Source organism: Protopterus annectens, chromosome 13.part0 (genome assembly GCF_019279795.1).
Source record: "Protopterus annectens isolate FY-2018-M chromosome 13.part0, PAN1.0, whole genome shotgun sequence".
NCBI classification, from domain to species: domain Eukaryota; kingdom Metazoa; phylum Chordata; order Ceratodontiformes; family Protopteridae; genus Protopterus; species Protopterus annectens.
In genome coordinates this window covers 477029871-477043814 of record NC_056747.1, presented here as the reverse complement: position 1 = coordinate 477043814, position 13944 = coordinate 477029871, and positions in this window count along the sequence as shown.

Here is a 13944-nt window from a genome sequence, read left to right as displayed (position 1 = left end):
AACGCCAGAAGTCTAAACCTCAAGATGCATGCACTCAAAACTCTCCTTAGCATGGAGAACATTGATATCTGTGCAGTAACAGAAACCTGGTTCAGGGCTCCCGAGAGCACCCCAGCACTACCAGGTTATACCTCATACCATGCTTTTCGGCCCCAAAACTTGGACCGAACTACAAAAGGAGGGGGAGTATCAATATTCATCAAAGATACCCACACCTCCAGGTTGGTGGCACAGCACAAAGCATCAGAGACTATCCATGTGCAACTAACAGTGGGTAATACTGCCTTCCAGTTTATAGCCTGCTACAGACGACCCTCCCAAACCCAGGAACCCCACTCGGCTTTCCTGAGAACACTGGAAAATATGAAGGTCTCTCCAAACACCATTATAATGGGTGACTTCAACTACCCAAACACAGACTGGGAGCATTACTCTAGCTCCAACACCCTAGCCCAAAGGTTCCTAGAATTCATACACTCATATGCTATGGAACAACTTGTTACCATTCCCACAAGAGGGCAAAACATACTGGACCTGATCATCACCAACATGGGGACTCTATGCTCCAGTCCAGAAGTGTATCCCTCACTGGTAAGATCAAGCCATAAACTAATCCAACTGGATATTCACATCCCGGCCCACCCCCTGCCCAGAAATCCACAGTGAAAAACTTCTCTAAAGCAAATTTCACACTCCTCAAAACCGAGGTGAAATCCTTCAAAGCCCCCGGGCCTGTGAAAAATACGGCCCAGACGGCAGAATCCTTTATAAATGCATTCTATGAACACCTTCAGGAATGCATGGATCATGAAATCCCAAATAAAACCAAGACCCAATCCTCCAAAGGCAGATGTCCTGTCTGATGGACCCCAGCCATAAACAAACTATACAATAGAAGGAGGGAGCTACTACATGATAGAGCAAAATCCCAAAAAAGGGAAGGCATCTCTGATCAGTATTAGCAAAAAACTACAGGCACTCATAAAATCGTCTAAGGCCAGCTTCGAGAGAAAAATTGCACAGGACACTAAGGATAATCACAAGGCTTTCTTTAGTTATGTTAGGAACCTGGGTGGGAATTCCCAGATATGCTCAGAATTAGTCCAAAATGACAAAAAAATACACCAAACCCACAGACATTGCCAACATCCTAGCTGACAGGTTCAGCGCAAACTTCTCCCCCCCCACCAAAAGGGCAAATATCTATCCCAGCAGAGTGCTGCCCCCCTAACACCTCAGATGCTCAGGTAAGAGCTGCCCTCTCCAAAGCAAAAAACACAGGATAAATGGGACCAGACGGTGTCCCGGGCTGCATCTTACATGAACTCCAAGAAGAGCTAAACCCAAACATAAAACTACTGTTCAATCTCAGCCTTACTACAGGATACGTACCCAAAGAGTAGCGTACAGCAACAGTGGTCCCTCTCCACAAAGGTGGTGCCTCAACGGACCCTGGAAACTATCGCCACATACGCCTGACTAGCTTGGTCTGCAAAGCTATGGAAAGGATCATCATGGACCTCATAAATAAAGATATTGGGGACCTACAGACACTGGATCCTACCCAGTTCGGTTTTGTTAAGGGCAGATTCTGCCTCTTAAACCTGGTTGACTTCTTTGAAACCGTCACCAAGGCCATTGACGAAGGGAAGGTGGTCCACACAGCCTACCTGGACCTCGCAAAAGCCTTCGATACAATACCCCACTCGGGCATTATAGATAAGCTCACCAGCTTAAATATAAACCCCTATGTCACTAGATGGGTTGCAAACTGGCTCAAGGACAGAACCCACATGGTTAGAATTGCTGGAGCCATGTCAGACTCCAAACCAGTTACAAGTGGCGTCCCACAAGGCTCAGTCCTGGGACCTCTCTTGTTTGGTATATATTTCTCGGAGGTACAGGCCAACAAGGAAGGACTGTGGCTGACCAAGTTCGCAGATGACTACAAACTGGGCGCCATAATCGACTCTCCGATCCAGCCGACACAAGCATCCTCCAAAAGGGCCTCATAGAAACAGACAACTGGTGCCAGAGCCATGGCCTCAAGCTAAATGCCAAAAAGTGTATAGTCATCCCCTTTGGCAAAAACAAAGTGCCCACAAATTACCACATAGGGGGTAATCCATTAATACAGAAGAAGTAAATAGGGACCTGGGGACCCAAGTTGATAGCAATGTCTCATTTGACAACCACGTGGCCAAAGTGGTTAGAAAAACATTTTATATAGCCCACCTAATCATGAAGGGATTCACATCTAGATCAGGGAAGGTCATCGTGCCTCTTTACTCATCCCTCATCAGGCCCATAATCGAGTACAATGCCCTTTTGGGATGTACCTTACCAAACACCTGCAGCAACTGGAAAGACCCCAAAAATACCTCACCACGAGGATCAAAGGGCTCAAACAGATGCCATATGCTGCCCAGTTAAAGAAACTCCAGCTCTACTCAGTAGCATACCGCCTGCTCAGAGGCGATCTGTGCCTGATGTATAAAGCCATGTCCAACCCGGAATTAAGGGACATGCTGCACCTCAAAAAATCCAAATCCCATCGAGCTACGTGCTCGAGAGACTTGAACCTTAGCACTGAAATAAATAGGACATGCTGGAGGGACAGATTCATAACCCAGAGGCTCCCTTCACTCTGGAATAAAATCCCAGTCCAGGTTAGGCAGAGTCCCTCATTGACTCTCTTCAAGAGGAATCTTGATGAGTGGATGGGAGATCGTAGGTTTACCCCAGGTATCACTTCTGTGTCACTGTTAGACAGAGGCACAGTATACTAACCTCGAAAAAGGGCATAGCAAAATTAATTTAAAACGGGTGGCGAAAGCCAAACATACTCTGGCTAGGCTTATAAATGCCCTAGGGCAGATAGCCTAGTATGAACCTATGAACCTATGAATCTAATAACTTTTCTGAGAAAAAGTCGTTTTAGACTAGTATGACAAAAAATATTGTACTTAGCTCAAGAGAAGTAGCTTGACATGACCGAATGGCAACGTGGCAAACGAAATCTGAGGTAACAGGGAGAGGGGAATTCTGGGTAAGAGTTTAGCTCAAGAGTTTGTAGCTGACGCAAGCTTGGAAGATGGCCGGCTCGGTTCCGAGGCCAGAACCGATACCCACATGTAAGGAATGAATGAGGATTAACAATATCAGATCTTCTCTTTCTTGACAGATCTGTTTAGTCTGCTGAGGTCCAAAATAGGTCTCTAGTCCCCTGTCTTTTTTGGAAGTAAAAGGAATCTTGAGTAAGTTCCGGATCCTATCTGGTCTCCTGGGACTGGTTGGGCGACTCTTTCTCTTAGCAACGTTTGGACTTCTATCATTGCCTGTTCCCTGTAACTGGGTGAGACATCTGGGATTTTTCTTGTCAATGGAGGGGGTGTGGCAAAAGGAATGAAATATCCTCTGGAAATGATACTTTGTACCCAGTTGTCATTTGTTATTTTGAGCCAGGCATCTGGATACAAAGATAAGTGACCCATGCCTGCCTCCAGAGTAGAACAGTCGGGCCTCCTCTCAGGAGCGCTGGTAGGGCTTCCCAAAGAACTAATCTCTGTCGCCCTGGTTTTGTGGACCCCCTCTGTCATGAGGGCGGCATCTTCCATTATTGCCCCCTCCTCTGCCCCTGGAGGGGGGTTCACCACGTGTGTCCTGAAAGGCTCCTTGGGCTTTACGGAACCACATCTTTCCTCACCTTTGACCCTTGGGATAGGATCTGGTAGGGGTGGAAAACCGGACTCCGACGGCAGACAGAGTCTTTCCTTCCTGTTCACACCTGGTCAAAGTTTCCTTAACTTTGGGTCCAAAAAGGGATGAGCCACCAAAAGGGGTGTTGACAAAGGATTACTTAAAGGGCTCCATGAAGGAACATAAGCGCATCCAGGAGTGGCTCCTAAGAGCAATTCCTGTACCAGCTGCCCTGCTCGCTCCATCAGTTGCATATGAAATGAGGCACATGGACGAGTTTACTATGGAACTGAGGTTAGAAAGCTGGGAGGCAACTTTGTCTGAAGCTCCTGCAGCTACTGTACCCTGAAGAGTATCTCTGGGCTCTTTTAGGAGATCTCTTTGCAGTCTAGTAAAATAGTTGAGCGAACAGAATTCAAACATCGCTAAACTGTACATGCCCTTCCCATATCTATCCATGATCCTTGAATCTCTGTTAGGAAGATGGATAGAGGAATAAGTTTCTGAAATTTCCTTTTTGGTGGCTGCCACCACCACCATGGCATCAATTGGCACTCCTTTGGTAACAAATTATTTTTCCTGGGGGGGGGTGGAAATAAATTTATTAGGCCTCTTGGGGACAGTCTCCATGGTGCCTGGAGACTCCCACGCCCTTTGTTAGACCAGCTCTATAAGCTCATCAAAGGGAGGAGACACCCAAGAGGTGGAGGGCTGAGACCAGAAAGCCTTCAGGAGAATGGACTCATCTTAGTAGGGTTGGTGGACTGCCAGTCAACCCTCTGCCTAAGGATTTCTAATATCTCAGCAAATGAGATATCCTCAGAGGGGACCATGGGGACCCTTCTGATTCATCCAAGCCGGTATCGGATGTGAGAGACTCCGGTGAGGAGTCTAAATGCTTCCTCTTACAGATTCTCTTCATGGGAACCTCATCAGTGAGAACTTCTGGTGAGGTCTCTGAAGAGCAGGGACCACCCACTGGGGCTTCCTGAGGCTCTGGGTCTCTACGCTTAGCAAGGATCTGTGAAGCAGAAGTGGACGCAGGTGCTTTTGGGGAGGAGGTAGCTGGACCTGAAGTTGAAGATGTCTTAGGAGACATAACTCTCCTCATGGCTTCGAAGGCACCTCTGCTCTGATGAGAAGGGACCGATGGATCTAAGGAAACCATTGATACCCCCGGCACCGGGACAGTGAGCTCTGAGCCAGAGGTAGGAGCAGAGCCCATCTGAGCCAAAGCCCCAACAGGCAGAGTCAGTACTGACATGTCGGTCCGACTATTCTCCCTAGACCTGACCAGAGAATGTCAGCTCCTAGACGTCAGTGAAAATGGAGCCGAGGACACTGGAGCAGGCATTGGCTCCAAAGGCTCAACAATCATCAAGTCCGGATCCGAAGGACTGGTATAGCTCGGAGGAGGAAAAGTAGTAGATGGTGAAAGGGTCTTCGGTTCCTAAGCCGTTTGGGTCAGAACCGATAAAAATTTAGCAAAGACCGGTGCCTGTAAAAGCTTCTGTACCACATGATCCACATCCAAATTGGAATGGCTTATCGAAGACTGAGATGAGTGGATAGAAGGAGGTACAGATTGCAGGAGTGGAGATTTTGGGACTTCGGATACCGGTTCCTGGACTGGGGACCGGCTCTGAAAAGACAAGGTGGTCGGCTCTGAGGGCAGTGGAGCCAACGCCAATGGTGTTTTTGATTTTTTTTTACTTCAGTAGAAGTAAAAGCCTTGGAAGACTTTGAGGATTTGCTAGAAATGCTCTGGTCACTCAAAGCTTCTTGAAAAAATGGTTTGACTAAACCTCTGTCAATTAACTTTCTCTTTCTCTCCTGAAGAACCCTAGATGGCTATCAGTGACAGGTATTTTCTGTCCACATTTTGGACATTTCTTAAACTCTGATTAGGGTGTTTACCCTTATCCTGGTCAGCCATACTGGAACACACAATCTCAAGAGAGGGTACTGTAATGTACAAGACACACCCAAAAAAATATTAAACAAGCCCTTTAAAACTATGGGCTAAAAATACTGTTAAGCCCACACACACTATATCTATTTATCTAAGCACTCTAATACCTATATATCTAAATATTTTCAAAAGCTGTGACAGAAAAAGTCACTATTCAAAGGCAGGCAACTATTATTTAAACTACAGTAAAGATCTAACAAGGCCTAAAATAAAATGAGACCAACAGAGCTAATAACTAGTCAAGAAAAAAGGCACACCAAGGAAAGAGAGTCTACACAATAAGCTATAAGAGCTAAGCTAAATCTAAACACAGAAAAATCAAAATATTTATATACATTTTTAGAAAAAAGTTTTGTACTGGCCCGAGCTTTGCAAAGAACCTCCAGTCTATTGCAGCAGAAAACTAGATCTGAGGTAACTCTAGGTGCATCATGGGATAGGGACTTGGACTTGAGCTGTCTGAAGACCTTGAGCTTTGTAGTAGGCCAACGAACCCATCTGTAAGAATGAACGGCGAGATAGAACAACTTCACATCCAAGTTTTCTTCCCTCCTCACTGGTTCCTAGAAAAGGTCCTCTGAGGGGTAGAAAGCTTGTGCAAAATCCAAAAACTGTTTATGTTTTGGAACGTACAGAGTAGACAAGGGGTATTGATCATTGAATTCTATATAGTAACACAAGAAGCTATGTAGTGGGACTGTCACGCACCAAAGGAGAACAAAGAAAGGGTATGCAACTGAGAGGTAACAGATCGGAAGAATTATTCTTTCCTTCATGAGAAGCACACTGGAGGAATTGGAATGTACTCTCATAGTCATTGTATTCTGAGGGGAAGAACCCCTTGGAAAAATTATTCTGGAGAGAATGGTCACTTCAGTGTGAAGCACGTTCTGGTCACTGAGAGAAAGGACAGAGTGACCCACTATGGAGGGAAGGGACTTTCTCCTTGTGTCAAGCTAAAGACTCTTAGGGTAGAAGGATAGGGTTTGAGATCGAACCCTAGGGGTCTATATTAGATAATCGAACATTTGAACGTTTGACTACCATAAGGTCGACACCATATCATCGAACTTTCAAAAGTTAAAATATCTAATAACAAAAAAAAAACTACACAAAAACACCTACCTGAATGCTCTAAGCAGGAAGGCAAGCCCCCCCTGCACCCCCCACAGCCCCCCCAGCTCTTTAAATATACAACTCTGAGGTCAAACTACAGTGCTGAAAAGGGAAATCTTCCCATTCCGTGCTGTACGGAGATCTCCATTACAATGTTCGAACATTCAAAAATTCTATCATATGGTGTTAACCATATGAGATTTGGAATTTTGAATGTTCGAACATTCAATATAGACCAGAATCCTAGTACTAGAGAAAGAGAGAAGCCAACTCCATGGTGAAAGTTCCTGTATGGACAGGACAGGTCTAGAAAGAAAGGGGACTAACCAAAACACAACATCCTCGTGGCCCAAGTGTATGTTAATTAGAAGGAACTGGAACAAATCTGTGTAGGGGATCATAATTCAGGATCAGATGTAAGTGTCCAAGGTAAACCTGTGTCATGAGTCAGAAGGGGAACCAGTCTCAAAGAACAGCTTTGCGGAGCTAGATGGAGCAGCTATCTATGCAGTTATAAAAACATACAGACATGAGGGAATATATGAAATCTATACATGCAGTTTTGGGAAATCAGTATTAAAGGACTTTCCTGTATCGGTTAAAGGCACAGCTTTTTTTTTTAATCCACCATACTCTATGAAGGAGGAAAAAAGAGTAGCTATATCTCCATGCTCAAGAATTTGTATGTGCCTTACATAATGGGAGACAAGCTGGAAATTATGGAAATATTCTTAACACTACTTTTACAAGCTCTGAACATTGCTAGCATAACTGAATCTGTGTCAATATGCATTTTCTATGACTAAAACTGAAAGCAACCAAATACTGGTGAAGTTAGATCCTAGGGATTCCTTGGATCCAAACAAAAAAGAAGTTATGTACTTACCATAACATTCCATGCGAGTTGTTCATCTCGCCTTCATTCCTACAGATGGGTTCGGAGCTGATCCTTGGCTCTGAGTCGGCTTATTACAAAGCTCGAGGACTTCAGACAGCTCGAAGCCAAGTCCCTACTCCATGATGCACTTAGTTACTTCAGATCTTGTTTGCTGCATATAACAATACCATATGTCTTCCTATCACTTTATAAGAGAAAGCCATAGAAGGGTTGAGCAACCAGGAAGAATCTAGTATTTTGGTTTTCGAAAAACCCTAGAGGGGGTAGGAGGGTGGGAAGTAAGAATGAAGGCGAGATGAACTCACATGGAACGTTATGGTAAGTACATAGCTTCTTTATGTGAAGTTGTTCTATCTTGCCGTTCATTCTTACAGATGGCTAGCGTCCCAAGTGCCATCTATCTCGGGTGGCTCACGGGAGTATGTTTTTCAGGACAGTAGAACCAAAGGAGGCCCTGTCAACTTTGTAATGCGTGATAAAAGTATGAGGTCTTGACCAAATGGCTGCTGCACAAATGTTGTCCATAGGAAGTCTAGCAGAAAAAGCAGAGGATGTAGACACAGCTCTGGTAGAATGAGCCTTAATTTTGTGTTGTAAGGGCATATTAGCAGCTGAATAAACAAATGTGATACAATCGGATAACCACTTAGAGTTGTTTTTGCCACTGGCATACCCGTTCTGGAATCTGAAAAGGAAACAAAAAGCTGTTCTGATTTCCTAAACTCTTTTGTCCTATCCAAGTAAAATCTGAGCAGTCTATGAACATTAAGCTTGTGCAGCATATATTCTAAGTTGTTGGAGTGATTGGGGAAGTACACTGGCAAATCAATAATTTGGTTAAGGTTAGCTTCAGTACAGACTTTAGGCAAAAAGGAGGGATTAGTTGATAGTGAGACTGTCAGCATGGAAAATCAAATAAGGAGGCTTAATGGACAAGGCTTGAAACTCTTGACACTCTGCGGGCAGAAGTCATAGCTTCTAAAAAGATAGTCTTCCATGACAAATATTTCAAATCACATGAGAAAGATGGTTCAAATGGAGGGAGAATTATGCAAGACAGCAAAAAATTTAGATTCCATTGGGTATACGGGGATTTCACAGGTGGTCTGAGGTGAAAGGTCCCTTTGAGAAAGGCTGTGGATAGATTGTGTGACATTCTGTTCAAACCTTCAAATCCAAGGTGAAAATTAGAGATAGCAGCAAGTTGAACCTTGTTGAAAATCATGGTCAAGAACTCTAGTATAGAGGCCACAGGGGCTTGGTAGGGATCAATGTTGTTTTGAGAGGCCCATATAGATTTTTTTTTCCATTTGCTAAGGTATAGCTTCTTCCTAGAAGATTTCTGAGAGGATATTAGAATTTGCTGCATCTCATTTGAAAGGTTATGGAACCTGGCTATGATGGGAATTGGAGCAGCCAATCTGTCAGCTTCAGGGACTGAAGAAAGGGATGAAGTTCCCCCAATGAGTGCATCACAAGATCTGGAACTGGGTCCAGAATCCAGGGGTCCTCCAACTGATGAAGTCGAAGAAAGGGGAACCAAATATGATGAGGCCAATGAGAGGCTATTAGAATGGTGGTCCTTCGCAGGGCTTTTGCTTTCTGTAGTACTTTGGGTATCAAGAGAATTGGTGGGAATGCATAGAGGAGGCCAATCATGTACAAGTGCGTCCCTTGAGGCTTCTCCTGGATGGGGTATCATGGCAAAGTAGCTTCTGCATTTCGTGTTCATGTGATTGGCAAAAAGGTCGCAGCAAGGCTGGCCCCACCTGCGGAATATCCTGTCCGCTATTTCATTCTTGTGGGACCACTCATGAGGCAACAAAATTGCTCTGCTCAGCTTGTCTGCTATCACGCTGGATTTCCCCGGGATGTGCATTGCTAACAGAAAGTGCTGGGTGGATGTAGCCCACTGCCATACTCTTAGGGCCTTGTGACAAAGGGGGTAGGACCTGGTTCCTCCTTGTTTGTTCAAGTACCAGACCACTGACATGTTGTCTGTCTAAATCGCAATTGTACCCAGAGTAAGAGAGTCCTGGAAGTACTGCAATGCTAGAAGTACTGCTTTCATCTCTAGGACATTGATATGCAGATGTGTCTCTTGATCGGTCCATGTGCCTTGGGCTGTTCTTCCCTGAAAATGCACCCCCCACCCTATTAGGGAAGCGTCTGTGGTCACTGTGGGTGCTGGTGGGGGGGGTAGAACAAAAGGAAAACCTATCGTGATAAGAAGAGAGGTCAACCACCACTGAAGATCCTTTTTGCATGTGTTCGTGATCATTATAAGATGAGACATTGGGAGCTGTTGGTAAAACCATTGAGTGAACAACAGCCATTGCAGAATCCGCATGTGCATGCGACCCATCGGTATGGCTAATACTGCGGCTGCCATCATGCCTAACAATTTTAGTACTTCTGATGCTGGAGCCTTGTTTTTGGATATGATATTGTAGACCTGCTGACGGAGTATAAAGACTCTTTCTGCTGAAAGTCTCAGTGTGTTGATGGTGGTGTCCAGTTCTGCTTCGATAAAAATGGTACGCTGCGATGGCGATAAGGCAGATTTTCCTGAGTTCATTGTAATGCCCAGATGACTGCAAAATGAAAGAATGGTGTCCCTGGATTGAGTTGATGCCTGGTGGTGGTGGTGAGGAGCCAATCATCTAGGTACGGAAACACCTGGAATCCTAAATGTTTCAGGTGAGCCGTGACCACTGCCATGCATTTGGTAAACCCTCTGGGGAATGTAGTGAGACCAAAGGGCAGTGCTCAAAACTGGTAATGATTGGCTCCCAGCCGGAAGAGCAGATGATCCCTGGATGGTCTGGCCATGTGGTAGTATGCATCCTGAAGATCTATCGAGTACATCCAATTGTCTTTCCCTAGAAAGGGAAGTATTGACTGAAGCGTGACCATCTGGAACTGCTCTTTGTTGACAGATCTGTTTAGTTTGGTGAGGTCCAAAATAGGTCTCCAGTCCCCTGTCTTTTTGGAACTAAAAAGAATCTTGAGTAAGTTCCGGATCCTATCCCGTCTGCTGGGACTAGTTGCTTGACTCTTTTTGTTAGCAACGATCAGACCTCTATTGTTGCCTGTTCCTTGTAACTGGGTGGAAAATCCAGGATTTTTCTTGTCAGTGGATGGGATGTGGCAAAAGGAATGAAATATCCTCCGGAAATGATGCTTTGTACCCAGATGTCTTTTGTTATTTTGAGCCAGGCATCTGGATACAAAGATAAGCGACCCCTGACTGCCTCCAGAGTAGGACAGTCAGGCCTCCTTTCAGGAGCACTGGTAGGGCTTCCCAAAGAACTGATCTCCATCGCCTTGGTTTTGCGGACCCCCTCTGCCGCGATGGCAGCATCTTCCATTATTGCCCCCTCCTCTGCCCCTGGAGGGGGTTCACCAAGTGTGTCCTGAAAGGCTCCTTGGGCTTTACGGAGCCACATCTTTCCTCCCCTTTGACCCTTGGGGTAGGGTCTGGTAGGGGTGGAAAAACAGACTCCGATGGTAGATAGAGTCTTTCCTTTCTGCTCACACCTGGTCAAAGTTTCCTTAACTTTGGGCCCGAAAAAGGACAAACCATCAAAAGGGGTGTTGACAAAGGATGATTTAAAGGGGTCCGCAAAGGAACACAAGCACATCCAGGAGTGTCTCCTAAGAGCAATTCCTGTACCCGCTGCCCTGCTCGCTCCATCAGCTGCATATGAAATGAGGCACACGGACGAGTTTACTACGGAATTGAGGGTAGCAAACTGGAAGGTAACTTTATCTGAAGCTCCTGCAGCTACTGTACCCTGAATATACTATTCTTTTAGGAGATCTCTTTGCTGTCTAGTAAAATGGGTGAGATAGTTGAGCAAACACAGTGCAAAAGTCGCTGAACTGTACGTGCGCTTCCTGTATCTATCCATGATCCTAGAATCTCTGTTAGGAGGATGGATAGAGGAAGAAGTTTCCAAAATTTCCTTTTTGGTGGCTGCTGCAACCACCATGGCATCAACTGGCACTCTCTTAGTAAGAAAAGATTTGTCCTGGGGGGGGCAGAAATAAATTTATTAGGCCTCCTGGCGACAGGCTCCATGGTGTCCGGAGACTTCCACACCCTTCATGACACCAGCTGCATAAGCTCATCGAAGGGTAGAGACACCCAAGAGGTGGAGGGTTGAGACCTGAAAGCCTTCAGGAGAACCGACTCATCTTCAGTAGGGTTGGTGGACTGACAGTCACCCCTCTGTCTAAGGATTTCTAATATCTCGGCAAATGAGATATCCTCAGAGGGGGACTGTGGGGACCCTTATGATTCATCCAAGTCAATGTCAGATGTGAGAGACTCCTGTGGGGAGTCTAAATGTTTCCTCTTACAGATTCTCTTCCTGGGAACCTCATCAGTGGGGACTTCTGGTGAAGTCTCGGAAGAGCAGGGACCACCCAATGGGGTTTCCTGAGGTTCTGGGTCTCTACACTTAGCAAGGATCTGTGAAGCAGAAGCAGACAGAGGTGCTTTTTGGGAGGAGGTAGCTGGACCTGAAGTTGAAGATGTAGGAGACATAACTCTCCTTATGGCTTTAAATCCACCTCTGCTCTGATGAGAAGGGACCGACGGATCCAAGGAAACCATCGATACTCCCGGCACCGGGACAGTGGGCTCAGAGTCAGAGGTAGGAGCTGAACTCATCCAAGCTGAAGCCCCAACAGGCAGTCGGAACTGACAAGTGGGTCCAACAATCCTCCCCGGACCCAACCAGAGAGTGTCGGCTCCTAGATTCCTCGATCGGTGCTGAGGATGTCAGAGTAAACGGAGCCGAGGACACTGGAGCAGGCATTGGCTCCAAAGGCTAAATAATCAAGTCCAACTCCTCCAGCTCCAAAAGACCGGTATGACTCAGAGGAGGAAAAGCAGTAGATGGTAAAAGGGTCTTCGGTTTTGGAGCTGATAAAAATTTAGCAAAAGCCGGTGCCTGTAAAAGCTTCTGCACCACACGATCCACATCCAAATCGGAAAGGCTTATCGAAGACCGAGATGAGTGGATAGAAGGCGGTACAGATTGCAGGAGTGGAGACTTAGGCACTTTGGATACCGGTTCCAGAACTGGGGTCCGGCTCTGAAAAGATAAGACGGTCAGCTCCGATGGCTGTGGAACCGATGTAGAAGGTTTTTTAGATTTTTTTTTTACCTCAGAAGAAGTAGAAGACTTTGAGGATTTGCTAGACCTGTCCTGGTCGCTCAAAGCTTCTTGAAAGGATGGTTTGACTAAACCTCTGTCAAGTAACTTTCTCTTTCTCTCCTGGAGAACCCCAGAAGAGAAAGAATGACAAATGGAGCAGCTTTCCTGAAGGTGCAATGCTCCCAAACAGTATACACAATTCACATGACTGTCAGTGACAGACATTTTCTGTCCACATTTAGGACATTTCTTAAACCCTGATTTAGGGTGTTTATCTTTATCATGGTCAGCCATACTGGAACACACAATCTCAAAAGGGTAGTGAACTAGACACACACCCCCAAAAAAATGATCAAACAAGCCCTTTTAAAACTATGGGCTAAAAGTACTAATCAGCACACACACACACTATACTATTTATCTAACACTCTACAGACTAAATATATTCAAAACTGTGACAGAAAAAGTCACTATTCAAGGCACACAACTACAATATAAACTACTATTAAAGATATAACAAGGCCTAAAATAAAACGAGGCCAAGAGAAGTAACAACTAGTTAAGTAAAAGCACACCAAGGGAAGTGAAACTACACCATAAGCTATAAGAGCTAAACTAAGCATCTAAAGAGAAATATCAAAATATTTTTTTCAAATATTATTATAAATTTCAAGAAAAAAGTTTTGTACTGTCCTGAGCTATGCGAGGAACTTCCGATCAATTGCAGCAGCAAACTAGATCTGGGTTAACCCTAGGTGCATCATGGGATAGGGACTTGGCCTCGAGTTGTCTGAAAACCTCGAGCTTTGTAGTAGGCTGACTCAGAGCCGAGGATCGGCTCAGAACCCATCTGTAAGAATGAATGGCGAGATAGAACAACTTCACATTATACAACTGTTCACTAGTTTCAGATCCAAAGGCACCAGATCCAGGAGTATCTCAGCACTCTTGGGGCCAGTAGTTAGTTGTCAAATCCTAGGGTTAGGATTCACTGGAAGAAGTATCCTAACAGATGGATCCGAAGGAGGAAGGCAAGATCTAAAAAGTTTTTTTTTTTTTTTTTTGATCCGAGGTGTTGCTTGTGATTTGAG